At 37.3% G+C, this 23,810-nt stretch overlaps 1 protein-coding gene across 1 annotated transcript in view; it reads left to right on the forward strand.

The window, feature by feature from the left end:
- Window positions 1-18,624, forward strand: part of LOC110255605 — a 63,034-nt gene extending 44,410 nt beyond the window's left edge. The window contains exon 4 of the mRNA XM_021064284.1: window positions 16,683-18,624. The gene's annotated coding sequence lies outside the window, so the exon portion shown is untranslated. The remainder of the gene's footprint in view (window positions 1-16,682) is intronic.

The raw sequence follows: 23,810 nt of genomic DNA on the forward strand, positions 1-23,810 counted from the left end.
TAACATTTTGGATTCTTCTGTGCACGGTAGGATGCTTAGCCACTTTTCTGGCCCCTACCCACTCGATGCCCCGAGTATCCCATCTCCAAGTTGGAACAACGGAAGATATCTCCAGACATTGCAAAACGCTCCTAGGAGGGATGTGGGGATCAAAATTGTCCCCCTGCCCCAGCTGAGAACCACTGCTTTCTTTAGTGTGTGATAAGCTCTGCCATAGAGGTTAATGGTAAACCATTGATGGATTTGGACAAAGAAAGAAAAAATAACTCATTTAAAATTTTAAAAGATAACTCTAATTGCTGTGTGGAAATTAACCATAGGGGTAAATAGTGGAAACAAGTGCAAATTCTTTATATCTTGTATTTCAAGTTATTTCTAAAATCATTAGAATTAAACCAAGAGATCATTTCGCTTCTGTAGCTCACACCTGTCTCTTGAACATTAATGCAACTGAAAAAGTTATGCTCTGATATTTTCTTCTTTAATTGAAAAAAGATACACTTGGGGCATCTTGATGCCAAGTTAATAAATCCTGAGGAAAGGATTTAATATCAGAAACATGAATATAAACTTGGAATGGACTGAATTGGCTCTACTCTAATGAACTGTGACATTTAATTCATAATGGCAGAAATTGCAGCTTAAATCCACATTAATCAGAATGGAACTAAATCACAAATCACTAATCATGGCTTTCTCCTCGTGCCCAAAAAGATTTTTAAAAAATAATGCAGCGAAACTCACAGTAGGACACATTGGTTTGACGTTATCTCACTTGCTTTTATTTAGCAGAGAAGGGAAGAAAAAGAGAAGAAAAATTAATCCCAAGTGAACTTTAAGTCCCCATTCTTACATAAGTGGCACTTGACTTTTTACGTCTGTGTGTGCACGTATGGGGGTGGAAGTAATCAATGCTTTTTAAAAGACTCCATCAAAGGAAGTGCTCCCTCGCAGAAAGCAAGCACGTTCTGAGGAAACTGCACAACCTCCGGGAAACTATTGTTTCCCACCTTTCTCCTGCTTCCTACTTACTGATCCAGCGTCATGAGATGGCTAAGTCTGCCAGCAGAGAAGAGGAGGGCAGCATCTTAGAGGCATTTGTCTGAGACTAAGGGCAGCAGCCACCACTGAACAGGAGCCCTCTTCCTGCAGCAGTCACTCAACACACGCACAGGGAGCAAAGACAAGCTCTAAAGTGGAGTATCCTGCCCCCTGCAAGCAGGAAAGGCAGGATGCAGCAACCCTGCTCCTGACTCAAGACTCTTCTCAATCACTGTGTTTCTCCCATGGCCTCTAGAGGATGTTAGTGATTTCAGATTTATTTGAATCAGCTAAGGCAGCATTTTCAGTGACATAGCAAGTGTAGTTCCAAAACAGTCCCGAAGTTCCTTTTATGTAAAATGCTCCACGGAGAGGCCAGATCAGTGACTGTCTGAGGCAGTGAGGCTAGGGACGAACCTGCACCAGGTCAAGGGACATGTGTGGGCTCCTTGAAGTGTTCTAAGTCTGGGTCATGGTAATGATTTCACAACTCTACACATTTACTAAACGACACTGCATTGTGACCCGGCAATGGTTGGAGTTCATGTATTTGCATGGTTGGAGGGTGACTATATTTAAATGCTTGTCTTTCCAAATGAACTTGTTTAAAAATATTCCTTTTATATTGGATGAGATATTCTTTTTCAAATTGAAGTATAATTGATGTACAGTGTTGTATTAGTTTCTGGTGTTTAGCAAAGTGATCAGTTTCATGTGCATAGTATTTTTCGTTATGGTTTATTACAGGATATTGAACATAATTCCCTGTGCTACACAGTAGGACTTCGTTGTTTATATGTTTTATATATAGTAGTTTGTATGTGCGAATCCAAAACTACTAATTTATCCCTCCCCCCAACCCCCTTGGCCTTTGGTAACTGTAAGTTTGTTTTCTGTGACATTTTCTTACTGGGGGAACAAGTAACATTAATATATAAACCTAGAATGAAAAAGTTTACTTGAAATAGTATTCACTTCTTTCATTCACAGAGTGAATATGAAGTTGAATGGCCAAAACTCACTGAAAAATGCACTAATAATATGCTTTAGAGTATATATATATTACATATGTAATTATATATATAATTACATATATATTATATATAAATAAATATATATAATTATATATATATATAATATATGTGATATATGTTATATGTGATATACATGATATGTTATATATATCATATATATATAATATAATATTATAATATATCATATATCATATAATATATTATCATATAATAATATATATATGTTTTAATCCAGCTGTGGATTAAAATAGGCATCTTATACTGTCCTGAATATTCCACTCCTAAACTTTTTTTCACCTAATTCCACTTTAACCAAAGTTAATTTCTAATTTCATTCCTATATGCCCATGGCCACGAGTATGTTGTTCTGCTATAATACGTTATTACCTGCATTATCATTTTTATTTGCCTATTTCTTTCCTAGTCAATATGCTTCTTAGGCAGGGCTTATACCTATTTTTTTTTTTTTTGTCTTTTTGTCTTTTCTAGGGCCATACCTGTGGCAAATGGAGGTTCCCAGGCTAGGGGTCTAATCAGAGCTGTAGCCACTGGCCTACGTCAGAGCCACAGCAACACGGGAACCAAGCTGTGTGTGCAACGTACACCACAGCTCATGGTAACGCCGGATCCTTAACCTACTGAGTGAGGCCAGGGATTGAACCTGCAACCTCATGGTTCCTAGTCGGATTTGTTAACCACTGAGCCACGATGGGAACTCCAGGTCTTATATCTTATCTTTGTTTTCATACTTTCTTGCACATTATCTGACACAAAGTAGGTAAAGAGTAAATGCTCATTCAGTTTATGTTTTTATTAACAGTGGGCTTCCTTCTCTCTGTGTCTCAAAAGAAATTGCATTGTTTTCTATATTATCATCACTTTTCCAGTCTTCTGTCTTTGAGGGAATAGTGAAGCTCAGTGAAAGACATCTCATGGGATACTCATTTGGTGTCATATGAGATGAAATACACTCATGATTGCTGAGGGGGAGGGGGAGGGGGTGAGATGCATTGGGAACTTAGGGTAAATAGATGCAAACTCTTGTCTTTGGAATGGATAAGCAATGAGATCCTGCGGTGTAGCACCAGGAACTATATCTAGTCACAGATGATGGAGCATGATAATGTGAGAAAAAAGAATGTATACATGGATGTGTAACTGGGTCACCATGCTGTACAGGAGAAAACTGACAGAACACTGTAAACCAGCTATAATGAAAAGAAATCATTATATAAAAAAAGAAATAAATGTTGAAATAAAAGGTAATCTAGTACTGTACTATTTAATATGAAAGAATTGGCCACAAATGACTATTTAAATTTTAACTAATTGAAATAAGAAAAAGTAAAAATTCAGTTTCTCTTTTCGAGAAGTCAGTAGTCATACGTGGCTAAGGGCTACCATATTGGAGAGCACAGATGCAGAGTCTTTCCATCATCACAGACAGTTCTGTTGAACAGTTTGTCTGGACCATCATCTCTATTGTGAGGTTGATCTGGATTTAATTTATTATTATTATTTTGTCTTTTTGCATTTTTGTCTTTTTAGGCCTGCACCTGTGGCATATGGAGGTTCCCAGGCTAGGGGTCTAACCAGAGCTGCAGCTGATTGTCTACACCACCGCCACAGCAACGCCAGATCTGAGCCACGTCTGCAACCTACACCACAGCTCATGGCATTGCCAGATCCTTAACTCACTGAGTGAGGCCAGGGATCGAACCCACAACCTCATGATTCCTAGTCAAATTTGTTTCTGCTGTGCCACAACAGGAACTCCCTGCATTTAAATTAATTGACTTGAAACCTAATGGGACTAATCAACTCAAAACCTACTTGTATACACTCTGTTGACCCAAACCAGTAGGAAGGTATTCAAGGAATGGCAGAAACTAGTTTCCATCATCTTCAACAATATCTGCCATCACCTCTATATTATATCCAAAAAAGTACAGGATACCTCCAAAATTATTAAACAGATGCCTTTTTTTTTTATTCAAGAAGTTGAGTCTTATCCCACAGAAGTATGGAAAAAATCTGATTAAATATTCCTTATATTTAGCTGCTTTTGGAAAAAATATTTATGTATACAAAAGCATCACCTGTACATACGTTGTATAAATAGAATAATCGTGATGACTACATTATAAAAGGCAAAGGAAGAATAGATCCATTCTTTTCCTGGATAAGTGGGGTTTTTTTTGTTTGTTTTTTACTTTTGGTCTTGGCTTACCTTTATTTTTATTTCCCCAATACATTTTTTTTTTTCATGTACAGCATGGTATGTTTTGAAAACAACAAAGAGAAACACCAACAAAAGAAACAGCTCAACATTCATTGAGGTTTCAACTCTTAAGATTATCTTCAGTGAAAAGACTGTAAAAACAATTTGATAGTTATATGGCCACTTACCTTTTATAGCTGTTCATGCCAAAGCTGTAAAAAAGGGTGATCAGATCCCAACACGCTGACTGCCTGTAGAGGGAGCAAAAAATGGTTTTGCCTTCTCCATTCTTATTTTCTTTGGCCAGATTCAGGACGTATGTATCCATACCTGAATAGAATCATCAGGTCATGACCAGTCTCAGCTTCAGACTACAAAGCATGAAGGGAGACACACAGATCCACTCTTTCCTTTTCACCCAAGGAGTGTATTTGGAACACAAACCTTGAAGTAACTGCTTGAAAGATTAATTTGCATGTGGCATGTTTCAGTACTAAATTAGCTTAGATTCTCCAAATCATTTACCTCTAATCTTTTCAATTGCTTTGTGGATTTTATCAGTTCCATTTTATAGGTGACCATAGGTAAAAAAAAGGAACAGAGAGGATTGGCTTGGGAAGGAACAGAGGGATTGGAATTTAGGTCTGCCCGATTCCAAAGCCAAGCTCTCCTTCTCTCTACCCCTTTGAGAGTCGAGAAAGGCTTTACATTTCTATGTAGGGATAAATATGTTCTTCAAAACAATTTGTGATCATTGCCATACAACTGTTAGAAACTGGAGACACACATTTAAAGGGGGCTGAATGTAGTCTGAGTCCTGGCATACCACTTAGAACCGGCGCCTGCTTCCTGCAGGTGTTTTACTAGCAGTCCACCAAAGCCTCACAGCCAAGCATGAAGGATGAGGTGAAGATGGACCAATCGTTGGCACCCATCTCGAAATGGTAGCCTCCATCCTCTGATTGAGAGGAGCTTTGGGTCCAGCCCTAGCCAGACAGCTGGCAACACAGAATCAGAAGGGCAGTCTGTGTAGTGATCTGTAGTTGGGTTTGTGCTCTTGACGGGAAGATCAGCTTAGAATATTTGTTTTAACAAAAGACCTGCTTAGATTTTAGTATTAGTTTGGCCTCTCTTACATGTCAGAGGAGACCCAGAAAAACAACGTCCTTACTAAACTATGTTAATCGAACCTTACCGTTAGGTTTGATTCGAGAAATGTCAGGAAATTAAACACGAGGGTCCCCGCCGTGGTTCTCTAGTCAGACCCGCTGCTTGTGAGAGACGTCCAAGTACAATGAAGACCTGTCCCTTTTCAGTAACTTCTTTCTTCTGCTCACCCCCATGCCTTTCAGATCTTCCATATTCCTGTAAACGACTTTGAAAGGAGGCTTCTGTCGGTGTCAAAAACTGAGTTAGGAGAATCACTATGGAGATTAAAAATTTCATCATTCCTTTGTAGGCCCATAAAGTTACTAAAATTATGCAAATAAGAGAACCCTTTTCTTCCTGAGCCTTAGTAAGGATTTGGCTTCTAGGTTTCCCCACTCTATCAAAGCCCTCCATCAACTCCCTCTGCTGTTAAAGCTCATCTGATAAGCAGCTTGGGGGAGTGGACTCCCGGTTCCAGGGAGTGGGTTCTTGTCTCTGAAATCTTGGATGGATGAGGACCGTGAATCTTATCACAGTGGCTCTGTGCCCTCCAGTGATCCTGAACCCCACAATATTTTTGTGAGATGAGAATTAGAAGTCTTCCTCCCAGTTTTACTTATTTTAGATTTACTGATGTATTATTTCTATACAGTAAAACACACTCTCTTTTGTATGTATAGTCGTAACATTTTATAGATGTACAGTCAGGTAACTATCAGTTCAACTGAGATGCAGAAGAGTTCTGTTAACCTCTAAGTCCATTCACGGTCCTTTGTGGGATCTGTGATATACAGCTTTCATTAAGCATGGTTGGACTTTAATTTTTTTTAATTTTTATCATTTTAGGGCCGCACCTATGGCATATGGAGGTTCCCAGGCTAGGGATCTAATCGGAGCTGTAGCCACTGGCCTACGCCACAGCCACAGCAACGCCAGATCTGAGCTGCGTCTGCAGTCTACACCGCAGCTCACGGTAAAGCCATATCCTTAACCCACTGAGCAAGGCCAGGGATTGAACCTGCAACCTCATGGTTCCTAGTCGGATTTGTTTCTGCTGCGCCATGACGGGAACTCCTGGTTTGACTTTAAATAATGTTATACTGTCTCCCATGCAGTTTAAACCCTTATAGCCATTTAATCTTAATTCTTCCATCTCTTGTGGCCTTGTCATCATTCATTTCCCTTCTCAATATGCCATTAATCAACAGTACACTGGTATATTGTTACTCCTTTTTGCTCTGGACAGGACAGTGTTGTTGTTTTTTTTTTTTTTTTTAAATAAAACTATAAAAAAGTCATATTTGAATTTTAAGGACTTCCAGGGACAGCCATTTCTTCATGTAGATCCAAGTGTCTGTTTGATATACTCCTTCTGTGGTAAGAAATTCTCTCAACATTTCTTATAGTAAGATTCTACTATTAATGAATTCTATCAGTTTTTGTTTGCTGAAAAAAGTCCCATCTTTCTGAGAACCTTCAAATTTTCTTCTTAATTTTGGCTTCCCGTAGTTAGAATATGATGTGTCCAGCTGCATATGTGTGTGTGTTTACCTGTTATGGTTCTTTGAGCTTTTAGATTGGGGGGTGAATGTCTCCATTACTTTCTGAAAATTCTTCATTATTATCTCTTAGGTATGCTTCTTCTCCATTCTTTGTATTCTTCTTAGATTCCAATTATAGGAATCTTAGACCATTTGATGTTTTCTGTAATTCTTCAATGTTCTGTGCTGCTTATTTTTTCCCAACATTTTCAGCAATTTTGATATTCCCTCAGCCGTTAGAGAAGTCTAGTGGTCTGAGCCAAGGAACATTTTCTGCTTGTCTTCCAGGAATAGTGCCTGTTTCCTTCTTTCTTTGCCTAACCACCGTCAGTCTTCACCTCTGCTCCATGGACCACAGGACTTCTGTCCCTTCGTGAGTAGATGAAGGCTTTTGGTTCATGGAGGGTATAGGAGTGGCAGTGGCTGTGCTGTTTCCACAGTAGTGTTTGCTTCCTTCTTCAAAGCCTGACCACCAAGTAAAGTTTCTTCTGTGTCTAATTTTATATGCCTACTTTTTCTTCAGTAGCACTTGGCAAGTTCTCTGAAGAGGAGGCTCCTGTAAGGGGGTGCAGATTACCTTTGTGTCGAGATCATCTATTTTTTTTTTTTTAATGCAAGTTCTTGCCAGTTTCTAGGAGCTGCACCTTTCTCATATGCTTTCTTTCACGGAGTCAGTGTGCATATTCCATTTCCCTTTGCCAACACCTGCCTTTTCTTCAATTTCAGAGTAGTTGGTTGCCCTGTGATAGTCTTTGATTACTTCAAGAAAATGTATGCTTTTCTAAATTACCTAGCTTATTCTTAGTTTTATATTGGGTGTGATAGTCCCTCCAACTTACTACATCTCAGGTGAAAGCTCTTAAACTCTTTCTTGACACTTTATCTAAGTACAAGATTGCTAGAGTTAGACAATTTGTCTAGAAATGAAACCATCAAAGATCCACAGAGCGTTGGAATTTTTTAAGATCACTTAATATCTGTAGGAGTTGTGTTAGCCTATTGGTCATGAAGAATATGGGGAAAAAAATGCAAGACTACACTAAGTTCTGGTATCTTTAAATATTTAAGTATTTTGATTGCCAGGGAAATCCTGATAAGTTAAAGTACTGTAGTAGCCTGAATATTTTGTGAATGTACAAGGCCAGACCAGGAACCTGGGCTATGTGTTTCAAAATCCCAAAGAGCAATTTCTTCTGTGAGTTATGAAGTTCCTCCAGTATACTACAACTGCAGCTTATTATACCCTGTTATGTTAAATAAAAGGAAGCCACCTCATTCATAGAGCTTATCAAAAATTCTGCTTAATAAGTAACCCCTATTAAGTGAGAAGGAATTGTCCTCATAGGGATTTAAGGTCCCTTGACCCCAGGAAGATTTTATAATTCACTATAGCAATATTTAGGACTAAATCGAGATGGTTAATGCATATTTTAATATAAAACTAAGTGCTACTTGATGTTTTATTTACTTGTATCATTTAGGACACTTAAAGGGAGTCTTGTGATTCGAATTTAAAATTGTTAGAAAATAATTGATCTGTACTCGTGAATTTAAGAAAAAAATCTTAAGTTGAAATATACTGCTGAACACTTAATATATTCGATTCTCCATAATTATAAGTTTAATTTCATAGAACCAAAAGAATTACTTAAATACTTGGGAAGTTTTACCACTTAGACCACTGAAGTACTTTAAAATGAAAGTGACTGTATTAAATTTATAAATGAGATTTAATTGTTAATGGCAGATAATTAATTAAGCTCTTAAATGGGGCCACATTTAATCAGTGACCTCTTAAAAGTGTTGGAATTTGCTAATGTATAAATATAACAGCAGAATTTGTAACCAGAAATCAAAACTTTGAAGAATACATGTTTGAATGTATACTATAAAAATATGTCATAATTTTTAAATAAAACACAATGATCTTTTCTGCAGAGGAATAAATCATGATACTAAAATACTGGAAGTACTACATTTATCAGGTCTAGGACAGAGGATACTATCAATGACAACTGACTAATTACATCATGACTTTGGCAAAGCTGGCTATAAGTAGAAACAAGTTTTGTAATAATTGGTTATAAAGAAAATATTAAAGCAACACAAAATTGCCATTTCAAATGGCTTAGGTCACATTGTCTTCTTGTCCTTAATGAGTGAACAAATGTTAGCACCTAAATATTTCACTGTGCTGAGTGAATGCGGCTGAACCGATTTTAAGTATAGCTGGTTAAAAATTATTCCTTCCATTCTTATTGGTGTCATTTGATCTGTTATAAAACCTGTTTTTCTTCCTTTCATAACATGACGATGTTTGTTCAGAACTTAGCATAATATGGTGCAAAGGGCATGGGCTTTATTTAGCAATGGACCTAAATTTTCATCTTTCATCTATGCTTGATCATTTGTATGATCTTATTAGCAAGTTGGTTGGTGTCCCTATACCACAGTTTTTTCATTGCAAAAGTGATTATTGCCCCTACTTCCGAAATGTGTTGGGAGGATTAAATTAGGTTTATGTAAAAAAAAGACGTAGTTCAGCACATGGCATAGAGCTGGTATTTACTAAAGTTGGAAGCATTCGTTCCTATTAATTTCATAACATTTTGTATTTTTATTTGTTCTTGATTTACACTTACTAGGTAAGTGCCCTGGTCCAGTTCCTGAATATGTGTGTGTCTAAATTTCCTCAAAGACAAAATTTAGATTATAGTGAGTGCTGTGTAGCTAAAATGAGTTACTACATACATATAAATGGTTTAGTATGATTCCTGGATATTGTAAGTATACAAAAATGATTTTTATTATTATAGTATTTGTTATAGAATTTTGTGCATTTTTAAAGTCTGCCTTATTCTTAAACACACTGCTTGCCCCTCAGCATATTTGTCTCCAGCATAGAATCTTTGAAACATGACGTATTAATATGAACTCCTGTAATAATCAACCCCCAGATTTATTAGTGGCTCCTAAAAATACATATTTAAATTGTGAAAATCAGCAGCAGGCTACCTCTCCTCTTTTTAAGACCAAGGCTGCTGGAAACTCTTCTATTTGAAACATTACAAGTTTCCCCGGCAAGGAAAGGGAATAAATGAATTTTAAAAGATTATCTTATTTCTGCATTTTAGAAGTAACATTCCACTGGCCAAAGCAAATTATGCCCATCATCGACTTCAAATGAGCAGCATTTGAAGCATTTATGGACAACCTTAGTGGCCACCACACATTGTCTCAGGTAGAGCAAATATATTTTACACCATATTCTGAATAGGAGATAAACATAAAATATGCCATCAAAAGCCATCATGACACTCAGCATATTAGATTTTGTTTGTAATTAGAATCTACATAAAATATCAAAAACAGAGTTTTAAAAAAAATTGTTCTTGGTAGTAATTTTTTAGTTTATTTATTTTTATTTTTTATTTACATATAGTTGATTTACAATGTTATACCAATTATTGCTGTAAGTAGTAGTTTAATTGCAGATATAAAAAAGGAAGAACAGAAGTTCCTATCGTGGCTCAGCAGTAATCAACCCAACTAATATCCATGAGGACGCAGGTGTGACCCCTGGCCTTGCTCAGTGGGTTAAAGAATCCAGTGCTGCCGTGAGTTGTGGTGTAGGTCACAGACACAGTTTGGGTCCCACAGCGTTGCTGTGGCTGTGGTGTAGGCCAGCAGCTGTAGCTCTGATTGGACCCCTAGCCTGGGAACTTTTATATGCTGCAGATGTGGCCCTAAAAGGCAAAAATTATAATAATAATAATCACCCCATAGTTTATTCCATGTAATGGTAACCAGTTTAATAATTTGTAGCATATCCTTGTCTGTTGTAAACATGTAAATATGTTTGTTGGTGTATATGTGTGTGTTCATGTGTGTCTAATTTTACAATAAATAGAATCGTAATAGGTACAATCTATTTTTTTGTTCCACTTTAGTAAGCGATTTTGTAGAAAGGATAATTTTTCTTATCAATAGTTACATGTTTATAATATAATACACATATTCTATATATGTTACTCATTTATGACTAGAGATTTAGACTGTTTACTTTAAACATTTTTGACTATTTACAGAACTCTGCAGTAAACACCTGGTATCTAAGTGTTTTCATATAATTATTTTATCATTTAAACTTACAGACCTATAATTTCTGGATAAGGGGAAATTATATATTGAGAAAAGGGAAATTTCTTGTCAATTCCTAATCCTGACTCAGTTTCCTGTATTCACTCCTGAGACTGAGGCTAGTAAATTTGAACTTAAGATAGAAATTTGATTATTAAATTTTGACTTCACCATACTCCTTTTTTATACCCAGTTATCAAATTTCCTATTTAATTGCACCTAAACAAAGAGGATGAGGGAAGAGGTTGTGAAAACAGAGCCAAGAATTTTGCTGTGATGTTAATTCAAACTGTAGCCCAGGGAGGAAGAATGACTCAGAGGTTAGTCCTTTCTTGCCCTGAAACCATGGCAGTGCTTATGTGGCAATGGTGGCATCTGAGGAAAGGCTAAAATTGGGATAGACCAGCTTACCACCTGACCACACCATTTGTTTGTTCTTTTACAATCTCACATCCAGTGGTTCAGTGAAAGCTGATGTTAAGATATAAAGAATGTATAGTCCTGCAGTCTCCAGGTGAAGGCAAAGCAGTTCTCACATTTCTGAGAAGTCAGGCAATACATAAAAAAGGATGCCTTCTGCCTTAATGACGGAGTTAAATATGACAGCAAGAAGTAATGGTTAAGGATAAAAATGGGAATTCCCATCATGGCTCCGTAGGTTAAGAAACCAACTAGTATCCATGAGAATATGGGTTCAGTCCCTGGCCTCACTCAGTAGGTTAAGGATCCGGCTTTGCTGCAAGCTGCAGTGTAGGTTGCAGGTGCAGCTCGGATCCTGCATTGCTGTGACTGTGGTGTAGGCCTGCAGCTGCAGCTCTGATTTGACCCCTAGCCTGGGAACTTCCATCTGCCACAGGTGCAGCTCTATAAAGAAAAAAAAGAAGAAGAAGAAAAAGGTATCAGTGAGACAGCTATCCTGAAAAATGTCTAGAAAATAAGAATGTAAATTAGACCATAGTGATGAAAAGTACAAAGAACTGGAAACCATAGCGATGAAACTACATCTTGAAACGTCACAAGAAAAGAAAAGCTACAGCTGAAGGAGGAGACATTCTCCTACAAGAGAGCCTGTGAATCTGGAGTTCTCAGGTATAAAAACCAAGCATCAGGAATGAGGGGTGTGATGGAAATCAATGTTATTGATCAGCATGTTCTAAATGAACAGCGGGATGATTCAGCCTCATCAACCTTTGTCCCTATTCCTCCACGAGTAACCAGTGTTTCCCTCCAGATTAAGACTGAATTATAATCTAGAGAAACCAAAGTATCCTTCTGAGAAGAATCTGACATTGTAGTTGATTCCGTGGCATTCCAGAGGAAGGTCTTCCTTGGAATTTACATGGAAGGGTCTTATGTATTTGAGGGTAGAAGGGAAAGGATTTACAAGCCTTCATATTTACTCTCTGTTAACACAGAATGAATTAGATTCTTTGGTCTTTATGATTTCCAACATAGAGAGAGCTCAAAATTAACCAGATGAGAGACCTGGCAGGAAAAAAAGAACTTTACCAAGGATAGGCCAGTCACAAGCAACCTCCTGTAAGCAATCAAACCCATCATTGTAAATTTGGGTGAGTACATCAACACGCCATCATTGAAAGGAAGTAGCATGTGTGCAGTCGGGTACTGAAAGCATAAGTAATTTTCACACGTAAGTGGCTCAGATGCCCAGAGCCCCTATTCTGCTGCATTCCCTCTTCTCAGCCTACACCTTATGTCCTTACAGGGAGCTTTTGATGATCAAGTGACTGAGGAAGAAATAACATGGCCTGGTTTACAGATGATTTTCCATCTAATACTGCTACCATCCGAAAATGCATGGCCACTTTTTAGCCTCAGTTCAGCATGAGCATGAAACAGAGTGTAGAAGGAAAATTACCCTAATCAGCTGAATTTCTAAAAGTACTCGTTGAAATTCATTTTACTCATTTTGTCTAAAAGGAGGAGTGACCAGAGGCCTAGAGCTACACAGACAGTGGTTTATGGTTGGCTGGATGGTCAGGGATTGGAAGAAACACAGTTGGAGAAGTGATAACCAGGAGAACTTAGAAAGAAGTGTTGGATGGATTTCTCTGAACAGGCAATGAGTGGGTCCCATGTGAATGTCCCAGGTGAATTTTCAGAGGCATAAAATTTTAATCATCAAGGGGACAAGAAAACCATTCTGTTTATGACAACTTCTTTCAAGTCACCATTGTTCATGATCCATGACCAAAGGCATGAAGGGACCTTGGGAGCACGGGTGGAAGTTATGCGGAGACTCCACAACACAGACCCCCTCTTCAAGGCTGAGATCATTCTGTGACCTAATATGGCATCATTTCCCAGGAAAATCAACCCATCGCCAATTGACACTGTTTATTTACACCATCCCCATCCTGGAAGGGGATTTTTTTTTTCTCCCTGGAACATGCTCTTACTCTAGATATAAATTTGCTTTTCCTGTCAGGAACATTTCTCTTTGCCATCTTCCATAAGTTGTCAATGCCTTATTCACCATCATCATAGTCCTCCTAACACTAAGGTAAAAACTTTTACTGTAAATTAAATTGTCTGCCAGTGAGCTGATGCTTGTGGAACTTAGGTCTCACTAGTTGCTTCATCACTCTGAAATGACTGCACTGACAGGATGGTGTCGTGGTCTTTTGAAGGTCCAGCCGTGGTACCATCTCAGTGGCAGCATCTTGCATGGTTGGAGCAAATTTTAGGTCTTGGCAATCAAGAGTTAAACATGAAAATGTTTCCTCTGCATTAGCCTCAGCAATCCACTAATGCTTTTTTTTTGCCTCCTATTTCCCAAAGCCTGTACTCTTAGATTCTGAAGATCTTACTTCCCAACAGAGGAAGAACACTGCTAAGGGATGCAGTAATGGCGTCATGTACTTGGAACAGGATGTGGAATAGGATTGCTTAAATGACTGGGGCGATTGATCCTAACTCTGGAGAAGGAAGGATTGCTGAAAAGAGAATGCTTCCAGAAAGCCAGGGGCCAACAGAGGAAGGGAGGTCTAAAAACTGGCTATGACCTTGGGTACAGTTGCATAAATGAGGATAGTATTGGTTCCAAACATGGCCTGGTTTTTGTATAAAAGTTGTCTACATATTCTTTAGTTTCTTTTTGTGTTTCAACAACCCACACCCCTGTCTCCTAACATGAGGTATGTGGATATCTCAGGATCTACGTTGCAGGATATCGTTAAATATGACTCAGGAATGAGAGAAATCACTCGATGGGTGCAGTGAGATGTGGGAGTTTGTAAATCATTTTGTGGAGGGAGTTAGCATGTTTTCATGTGTAGGAAGGGTAGCTGAACATGTTATGCAGAATCCTGATTTTTCTGTTTTTATTAGGAAGTTAAGCATCGTGAAAGGAAGGGCACATTTTGACAAGCGATACACTGTATCCCTTTGTATTAGTTGATAGAATACAACTTTGTATTGGTTGATAGAGCTAAGATAAAATTGTATTTTCCAGAATTTCTTTCTCCGTGCGGTTCTGGTTTAGGTTTGGCTACCAGAATAGTGAGATTTGGAGGGTAAAAGTGAGGTGGCAGTCCTGATCTCTGAGGGTACCATGACATTCATGTGTGCTGGGACTCATCTACAGCTCACCTGTCTCTTTCCACTTCCTGAAGTCCCAGAGCAGGCGCACAGGTAGCTTCTTTTGCTGAGCATCTGTATCTTTGGAGTTTGGAGGTGGTAGGAGACAGACATGGGTTTTAGTTTATCTTTGTAGGTTTCACTGGTTCTCAGGTGCTCCACTGGTGCATGTTTTTCGGTTTGTTCTTGCTGTCCCCAAATGCAGCCCACCTTTGATCCCATCCACTGTCCCTGAAGAGGCACAAAGTCACAGCAACTTTTTGACTGCTATAGATGCAAAGACATCAGCTTTCCATTGCTTTCCTGACCAGTGTCCAGAATTTTCTAAAACTAAATCTCTATGATATATCTAACAGTCCACATCATTCTTAGTGTTTTTGCTTCCCTATTAAACTGTAAATAATACAGATAGTATATATAAAATGTGCCTAAATTAAAGAAGGTTAGAAAGCAAACACATAAAAGCTAAGGAAACAATGACAACATTGAAATAGAGGGAATTTTTGGTTATTTACCTTCCCTGCTTTATTGAGATAAAACTGACATGTAACTGTGACATCCACTGTGTTGAAATGATGCTTGTTACTGAAAAATCATTACCGCTCTAGCATTAGTTAACACCTCCATCACCTCACATAGGTTTTGTGGTGAAAATGTTTACGTACATTAAGGTCTCCTCTCTTAGAAACTTTCAAGGGTGTAACACAGTGCTGTGAACTGTAATTACCACGCTGGGCACCAGATCTCAAGAACTCAGTCATCATATAACTGGAAGTCCGTACCCTTGATCTACATCTGCACCCAGCTCCTGGTGACCACTCCACTCTCTGCTTCTACAAGTCTGACTTCTTTAGATTCCACTTCTGAGTGATATCATGCAATATTTATCTTTGACTTTTTTCTCTTAGCATAACGTCCTCAAAGTTCATCCGCATTGTTACAAATGGCAAGATTTCCTACTTTCTCATGGATAATATTCCATCAAATATAGAAATTAATATTAACATGCATATATACCACATATTATTTTTCTCTCCATTCACGATGGAGACTGAGGTTGCTTCCATATCTTGGCTACTTTGGAAAATCCACAACAAACATGAATAGAGATGTCCCTTTGCTATCCTGTTTACATTTCTCTTTACTATGTACCCAGAACTGGGATTTCTGGATCATATATGATAGTTCTGTTTTTAATTTTTTGAGGAGACCTCATACTGTTTTCTATAGTGACTGAACTGATTTACATTCCCACCAACAGTGCACAAGAGTTTCCTTTTCTCCAGACTTGCCGACACTTGTGCCATTTCTCTGGTTGTATATAACATAATAATATATTTTGCTCTTTTTTGAGAGTAGAACAAAAGTTGAAACATTTTTCTATATCTTCTACAATGTTCTATGCATAGTTATTTGGCATTTAAAATTGTTTTTTTTAAATTTATCAATGGAAAATATTTTAATAATGATTCAATCCATGAGTATGCTTATGCTTCCATGCTAACAATTTTTATTATAATAGTAACCATTATTCTTACTGAGTCAGATTTTACTCTTGAAGCTTCTGAAAGTCAAGAAAAATAATACCAGCTCTTCATAACCTGCATCTCCCTCTGTCTTATGACTTTCTTCTAGGTGTCCATAGCTCTTTCCCTTGTGGGGTCACTGTGAGGCTAACTGCAAAAATGTGTTTTTGAATTCCGTGAACACCTTGGACGAGGGCAAAGGAGCTGGTCATTATTTAACTTCAAAGTATTGCTGATATTAAAACTCATATGTCTTGTGCCACGGTAGAGGACAGTACCTAAAAATACAATTGATAGCATCATCCTAGCGGCAATTAAATCCTAAAAAGCACAATGAGAGCATTTTCATTTTAAACCCAATTGTATTTGCCATCGTTAATCTCCCTCAATCCCACACCTGAATAACTTGCTCTGTTATTATACACCACAGGGATGCTCTGGCCCCAGAGCAGGGAGTCTGCTGGTGTGCTACAGGGAACCAAGCGAGCATTAGCATGTGACCGTGGATCAGCTTTGCAGGAATATTGGATTCCACAAACGGAAGAACGTTTTGAAAAAAGCAGTGCAATAAATTATCAATGGCTGAAGGCAACAACCAATCACAAAGAAGCCAGGAGTTTTCCTATACCACATGTGTTTTTCTTTATGCATTTCATTTATTGTGAGATGTTACATGACATACGATCACGTGCATCTCAGGCATTTTTAATTTGGAAAGAAACACAGCAGCTGCTCAAAATAAAGGAAACTTTGACATCTTTAAGTCCTCTGGGCTGCAGCCATGCACCATGCAGAGCAGAATTCTCATTCCTCATGTGCCTGTTTACTTAGATGTAGGCTTATTTTCAGCACTGCCAGCCTTGGTTTTCCCGTGTGTAGGATTTCCTCGTGTTTATGAGAGTCGTGAATACTACAGAAGTATGTATCTCCTATCATCTTCTTCCATTTCAGATACCTACTCCAAGGCTCATCAAAGGTTAAGTTCTTGTTAGAGTTTCTCAGCTCTTGATTTACCAGTTTCTTTTGTAAAAGATTATATTTTGTGTGCTAACAAAGGGGAGTACAGAATCAGATTCTTTAGGCAAGGATTGCAGAATGAAGCCTATCTCACTACACTTTCTTCCAGATCAATCACAAGTAGAGACACAAATTAAAGCACTATTACTTATGAATGATGATCTATTTTCCTTTCTAGCAACTCAATAAATAAAAATTGATTAGCATTCATCAACATTTAGAGTGTTAGTTTTTCCCTTTTGACAGACTTTACTGCAGAATTACTTTAAGTAGTGAATACTGACAATGCAGAATATTAAAAGACGATTTAATTTGTAGAATGTTGTCAGGATAAAGTTAGAATGTGCAGTGTTATCTCTTTCCTGAAGCTGATTATCCTGACCACACTGAACTCAACTTTCTGGACTGATATAAATCATCCATGAAGCAGCCAATGAGAACAGGAGCCATATTTATACCAATAAACAAAAAAAAAAGGTATAAGTAAGAAAATCCCCTTTGCTGTGATGCATGCAAATGGCCCCAGCCTTAAGCTCCCTAGACTATCTCTATAGACTTGGGTCCCAGGGTATTCTTCCCTAATCCTCCTAAGGTCTTTATTTTGTGCTGGTTTTGTCAGACTTCCTAGTCATTTTAATAAAACCATTAGCTACTTTCTGCTGATGGTTGTCCACAACAAATTCATTCTCTCATGTGACATTCATGTATTGTTACCCTTCTTTAAAATACAGATTTCTTGTTTTTCAAAAAGATTAAGCTCCCTCGTGATATTAGTTTGAATATGTCTATTATATTTTCCACAGTTTGCGGGTACAGAGTATTCAGAGAAAGCAGCTGATATCTAATTACATCAGGTATATGTAAAACAAAGCATACACCTCTGTTGACTTGTCATGCATTGCTTTTAGTGACATATATTAATTTTTTCAAATATATCTTATATTTACAAACCAAGATGGATGTTATAAAAATCAGTACAAGTAAAAGGCTAGGAATAATAAGAGTACATATTTCTGGTCACCAATCTAGTAACTGTGAGCTTCTCATTAAAATTATTCTTTTCAGTTTTGTATATTTCCTTTATGTCCTTGAAAATCCTGCATTTTGTTCCTATCAGTTTTGGCTGTGACTTATCTACTTCTAATTTTTATTAATCACCGATTTGAACTTTTCCAAGTCATATTATATTGAATTTGACACAATAATTGGCAATATAGATAACTCTTTTCAGGTTTGAGGCAAAATTAAGACAATAACATTTGGTTGTATTTTATTCCTATTTAGAACTCCTTAAGTGTTTTCTATTTCTGCACATTGATATTGTCTAGGGTTTGAAGAAAAAAATCTGTGCCTACTTAGCTGTAAATATGTTAGATTTTTATTTTTTCCTATGTTCTCTTAAAAAAAAACAAAACCAACCAACCAACAAAAAAGTCCCCAAATGCCTCTATTACATAATGATTTTGCTAGTCAGTGCTTCCTGTTGAAACTGAGATGCTATTAAAATAATTTCATGTTATCCACAATTCAAAAAATCAATGGCACTGACTCTGTCATCACAGATAACCAACTTAATTCTACAGTTTTGTTCCACTAATAGTGGTGATCTATATATTACTATGAACTTGAGAGTTTTTCTCAAAGGGTTAATTCCTTAACCAGATGTGCTAAAACTTCAGGGTTTTTCCTTCCATGGTTTAGTAGAATTGCCAAGCCCTTACTGATATCTCCAGCAAATCTAATGCCACCTCTTAACATGTCCTGTTCACTGTGACACTACTTATCTGCCAACTGCCACATTATTTTATGGTGTAATGTTGTAGATAATCCTGTCTTCTTATCAGTATGTTTGCTCTGCAGTTCTCTAGCACTATGCACTGTCTTCATTAGCATTTTCTGCTTAACACTTAGAACCCAACTTAGATACAACCTCTCCTCTGTGGTCCTGTAACACCCTTTGTTTACCTATCTCATAGAAAAAAATACTACACTGAAATAAATGATCTGCTTCTGTAACTATCTCTACTTCTTGAATATACTCTCTTCAGTAATAGGCGCTGTATTTATTAATTTCTATGTCTGTAGCAATTAGCAGCTAAACACTTGTGCAGTGTACACTTGCTGAATTAAAGTATCTATGTTAATCTTCATACAGAGTAAAACTTAAATAAAGCATCACTTAGAAGAGTACGGAAGAGTTCAGAGCATATAGCTATTCAGAATGACCATATATGTCCCAAGAGTTGTCAAGATTATTTGAAGGAAGAAGCACCTGGAACTCATAATGCTTTTCAGGAAACGTTGTACAGATAATTGCATCTGCCTTTCAATTTATTCCTAATTAAACTACACATTGTTTATACACGGTGATCTCTGAGAAACAGGAAATAAACACGGTGAGCCCTTGAGTCTATAGGCTCATCAATTGCCCTGACTGCTCAAAGGACTGCCTTAATTTACTGCCCAGAGAGAGGTCCTGTGTTGTATGTACAGCTGGCAGTTTCCTGGATTGAGTGCAGTCTGGAGAGGCAACAGGAACTAGAGTCAAAGGGTACAATATCAGAGAGGAGAGAGGAATGCCTGGAGAGAGGCATGGGGGTGGGGCTTCAAGATCAGAAGAACTTGCCCTTCAGTCTTCAGCTGAGTGCTGATCTCTTCGTACATGTGGAGACCCTACTGGAGACCAAGAAAAGAACCATTGCGAGAAGAGAATTGTCACTGGGGCCCACATGGGCCCAGGAATAGTTCATCATAGGTCAGGCATGAAAAATGTTTTAATTCAAGGATTATCAGTAAGAGTAGTCAGAAGGGTTTTGTCTCAATAATAGGACAAAATTAAACATGCAACTATTGTCTTTGAAAGATAAGAGAGAGAAGGGATGGAAAAGACATATGAATAAAAAAGGCCAGTAGTTTTCTAAATTTGATGTCAACTAAAAGGGACATTTTCAAGAAGCTTAGTGAACCTAAGGCACCAGGAGCATAAAGAAAACTGACCAAGAACCATCCTTCATACTCAGTGGCTTAGTCTGCTCAGGCTGCCCAAACAAACTGCCACAGACTGAGTGGCTTCAATAACAGGCACTTCTTCTGGTGTTGGCAGCTGGAAGTCCAAATTCAGGGTGCCTTCTGGAGAGGCCCTCTTCCTACCCTGTGTCCTCATATGGTGGAGAGAGCTCTGATCTTTCTATTTCTTCCTGTAAGGACCCTAATCCCATGATGGGGGCTCCGGCCTCATGACTTCATCTAAACCTAATCACCGCACAAAGGCCACACCTCTAAGACCATCACCTGGGAGGGTTAAGGATTCAACATATGGATTTGGGGGAGACACAACCATTCAGCCCGTTTCAAAGATGATGAAGAGAAAGTTTCAAAGTCAGCCAGAGAGAAAATAAACATAACACAGAGGGACAAACATGAAAATGACTGGAGACTTCTCATCCAAAACAGTGCAATCCAGAATACAGTGAAGCTGCATAGTTTAAAGAACCGAAAGGAAAAAAAGAAACCTGCCAACTTCTTATCTATACCCAAGAAAATATCTTTCAAAAACAAAGGCAAAAGAGAGGTTTGTTCAGGCAAACAAAAAGCTAACTGAAGTTAGCACCAGCACACCTGCATCAAAAGAAATGTTAAAGGAACTCCTGTGAGTGAAAGGAGAGTGACACGGATGGAAATACGGATTTACACAAAGCAGGAAATAGTAACTCTGCAGGTCAACGGGGGGAGAGTCATCGTCTTAAAAGTCCCTTAAAATTACTGATTTTTAATAAGATACACATAACAGTACACTATGTAGTTTATAAAATATGTAAAAGTAAATTTTACGATAACATCACAAAGCTCAGGATGGGAACAAGGAAATATCCTTTTGCAAGGTTCTCATGTTGTGTGTGAAGTGGTGTCATAATGACTTAAATTGTGTTACGTTAAAAATGTATACTGTAAACTCCCTAAGTAGCCCCTAAAAACAGGCCACAACATGTTGTCTCTAATAAGTCAGGAAAGGAAATAAAATGGAATCATGACAAATACTCAGTTCCAAACCAGAAAAATAAAAAAAGGAAGAAAAAAAAAGAAGAGATGGAAAAATAGAAAACAAAGAGCAAGACGATAGATTTAAATCCAGTCTTATTGCTTATAAATGGTATAGACATTTGGTTAAAAGAGAGATTTTCAGATGGATAGACACTGATATTCAACTATTTGCTGCTATAAGAAACGTATTTTTATTATAAAGACACAGGTTAAAAATGAATAAAAAAAAGAGGCGTTCCCTTTGTGGCTCAGCAGTAATGAACCCAACTAGTTTCCATGAGGAGGTGGGTTTGAACCCTGGCCCTGCTCAGTGGGTTAAAGATCTGTTGTTGCCATGGCTGTGGCACAGGCCAGTAGCTGAAGCTCCGATTCAACCCCTGGCCTTGGAACTTCCATCCATATGCCCCACTGTGGCCCTAAAAACAAACAAACAAACAAACAAACAAAACAAAGTGGATGTAAAAGAGTATACTCCAAGATCATAAGAAATTTGGGGTCATAAAACTGATATCAGAAAAAGGAAATTGCAGATACCTTCATGCCCTGAACATCTATGCTTCAGATAACAAAGCTTCAGAACACAGAAAGTAAAAACCACTGGAAGTGCAAGAAGAACTAGAGAAATCCACAATTACAGTTGAGGATTACAATATCTCTCTTTCAGGAATTAATTAATAATAGAAAAATCAGTAAGTAAATGGAATACTTGAGCAGCACTATCATCCAGCCTGACTTACATGACATTTTGAACACTCTTCTTAAAACAGCACAATATATGATTTTTTTTTTTTGAGTACACCCATCTAATTTTTAAATGACATATTCTGGGACATATAACATGGCTTAATGAATTCAAAATAATTTAAATATTACAAAGTTATTTCTCTTATAATGGAATTAAATATAAAGTCACTAACAGGAATATACCTGGAAAATCTTCAACTATTTGAAACTAAGTATCATACCTCTAAATGTTTCCTAGGTAACAGAAGAAATACAAAAGTAAAGGAGAAATATTTCAAACTGAATCAAAGTATAACTCTTCAAAATGTGTGGACTGCAGATAAGCAATACTTAGAAGAAAATGCGTAGCACAGAAATGATTATTTTATTTTTTTACTTTTTTTTGACTCTGTAAACTTTATTTTGGTATGTATTTAAAAAATGTACAGAGCAATTCCCATCTTAAATAATCTTTTACTAGACAAGTAAGAAGTAAAAGTGAACAGGTGAGACACTGGTTGATTCATATTAGTTGAATTAGAGAGAAAAGCACAAAAAACTGCATCTCTAATCAAAATTTTGGAAACCCCCCATGTATATGTGTATAAAATATGATGAATGTACATGGCCCTGGTCATACAAGAAATGTTTATTTTAGACAATAAGATTAGACTCAAATTGATCCCAGTTTCCAAATTAACTAGAAAAGAAGAACAAATTTAAAAATAGAGAAAAGGAAGTAATATGTATAAGAGCGTAAATGACACTGAAAAGAGAAAATAGGGAGAGAAAATCAGGGAAACCAGAAGCTGGTTCTTTGAGGAGATCAGTATAATTTACAAGTCTTCGATGGATCAAGAAGAAAAGAAAAGATGCAAAGTATACCAAGTGTTATTTTTACAAATACAAAGAAGATCAGTAAATATGATGTCCAGCTTTGTGCCACTAAGTTCAGACAACTTGGATGATAGGGCAAAGACACAAAGTTCCAAAGCTTCCTTAAGGAAGGGACAACCTAGGTATCCTGTGTCTCTGCTAAATAATATGAATTCATAGTTAAATACCTTCCACAAAGGCAACTTCAGATACACATGACTGTAATACTGAACAATACCAGATGTTCAAGGAAGGAACAGTGGCAAGTCTACACTTCCAAAACATTCAGAGGAGAAACTGCTTCCTAAGACTCTACCTAAGACTCTTTCTCCAAGACCAGTCTTACTCTGAATACAAAAACAGACAAATTAAATATATGTTTCTCATGAAGAAGAGCCATAGATTGTGTTTTGCATATGTACCTTGCTTGCTAACAAATGAGCAAGAACAGGCCCAAAAGCATGAAAGAAATTCAGACAGGAATCTGTAACTGGAAAAAAAAAATCTAATTTATTAAGTTAAATCTTCTCTGAAAATTGGGAAGAGATTTAAAGACTGCTCTTTGCAAATAAGCTTATTTTAAGGACAATTGCTCTAACCACACATTTATCTGATTCATTTTCAAAAAAGAAATAAGAGAAAGGCCAGCTGAATTATTACTTTGCTAGAGCAGATGCCTGGGGTTTTAGGGTATCAGCTCTTTTTCGAAGTTATTAAAAAAAAAAGTTTTATTTCATGGTTTAAATCTCTGGAATAGTGTGTTTAAAAAGAAAACACTTATTTAAAAAGGAGTATATTCTGACTATAAAATCACAAACAAACCCTGCGAAGCATAAAAAGCATAAAAAGCGATACATAGAGAAATTAATCATTAATGAGATTAACTTTAAAAAAGAATAAG

The sequence above is a fragment of the Sus scrofa genome, chromosome 10 (genome assembly GCF_000003025.6).
Source record: "Sus scrofa isolate TJ Tabasco breed Duroc chromosome 10, Sscrofa11.1, whole genome shotgun sequence".
Taxonomy (NCBI): Eukaryota; Metazoa; Chordata; class Mammalia; order Artiodactyla; family Suidae; genus Sus; species Sus scrofa.